Below are 1471 nucleotides of genomic sequence, written 5' to 3' on the forward strand. Positions count from 1 at the left end.
ATGCTCAAAGTTTCTCTTATCTACAAGCAATTTACTAATGATATTCAGACACGGCAGTATAGGAGTCCTGAGGTTATTCTTGGATCTAAATATTCGAATCCAGCAGATATGTGGTCATTTGCTTGCATTTGTTGTGAGTTTGCCACTGGCGATGTTCTCTTTGATCCACACAGTGGTGACAACTATGAATGGGATGAGGTATGTTCAGAGACTTTTTTTTTTTTGTTTTTTTTTGTTTTTTTTTTTTTTCTTTTATCAGTATGATTATTTTTTTCTTTCTTATACTCATTAATTCTTAACGTGTAACATTTGTTAATCGAGTCTCACCTCCCCTTGGGAAGCATTGCTTCTACTCATAGTAAAGTCCCACATTTTCAATCGTTTGAAAACCATGCTTAAAATTTTTTTTTTTGGTTTGTTATTGTTGTTTTTTTTCGTTATCAATGAGTTATAATTTTATTCGTTGACACGTTTCTTCCCTTGTAGCTATAACAACGGCATAATGTAGAAGTTTACCTGATACTGAAATATTTGGTCGGTTGTTTTATTTTGGTTAACTGGTTGAGGAGGCTCAATTTAATTTCAACAATGTCATACACTAAATATGCCACGTGAATAATGTGAAAAGACTGTCGTTTGGAAAACATAAAGAATTTTGCTTTTAACTTGATGCCTTTCTTTCCATTTTTTTAATACAATGTGGCTATTATCTCAGCTAATCGCATTCCCCTTAGCTTGTAGGATAGCGGTAGTATACATACGGTACTTGTTTCTTTTTTTTTTTTTAAAAAAACTATATGTATATCATGTCAACATCACTGGTATACGTGTTCGAGGAACATCAAAACAAGACTTTGCTATGAGTATATGCTTATTACATGGACCTTCTCTTCTGGAAGTTGTAATTTCTACTCTTTATTTTATCTTCAGGATCATTTCGCATTGATGATGGAGCTTCTTGGAGTGATGCCTCGCAAGGTAATGTTTACATACTTACAGATACCATGTCGTCTTTATTTTATATATTTGAATTTTTTTTCACTTATTTATATTTTGCTCTTTCTTAAAATATCCGGCACAGATTGCATTAGGTGGCTGCTATTCAAGGGACTACTTCAACAAATATGGCGAGTTGAGGCATATTCCTCAATTGCGCTTTTGGCCTCTTAATAAGGTGTTGACTGAGAAGTATGATTTCAGCAAGCAAGATGCTAATGACTTGGCTGACTTTCTTGTTCCTTTATTGGATTTTGCACCTGAAAAGAGACCAAGAGCAGCACAATGTCTCAGCCATCCGTGGTTGAGTTATGTCTCAAGAATTCTTGAATCTTCTGTATCAACCCATCAAAATCAGCCCAAAGATTAGGACGCTTCAACTAAAAGAAGCGAGAAGGACGAGAGAGAAGCTATGGAGATTGTAATGGGAAACATAACTATTGATGGAACTTCGAAATCGAAGTCATCGAAATAG

The 1471-nt window shown here is 34.7% G+C and overlaps 1 pseudogene; it reads left to right on the plus strand.

Moving 5' to 3' along the window:
• LOC111793861 lies at positions 1–1471 on the plus strand (annotated as a pseudogene).

Source organism: Cucurbita pepo, chromosome LG01 (genome assembly GCF_002806865.2).
Source record: "Cucurbita pepo subsp. pepo cultivar mu-cu-16 chromosome LG01, ASM280686v2, whole genome shotgun sequence".
Classification (NCBI taxonomy): Eukaryota; Viridiplantae; Streptophyta; class Magnoliopsida; order Cucurbitales; family Cucurbitaceae; genus Cucurbita; species Cucurbita pepo.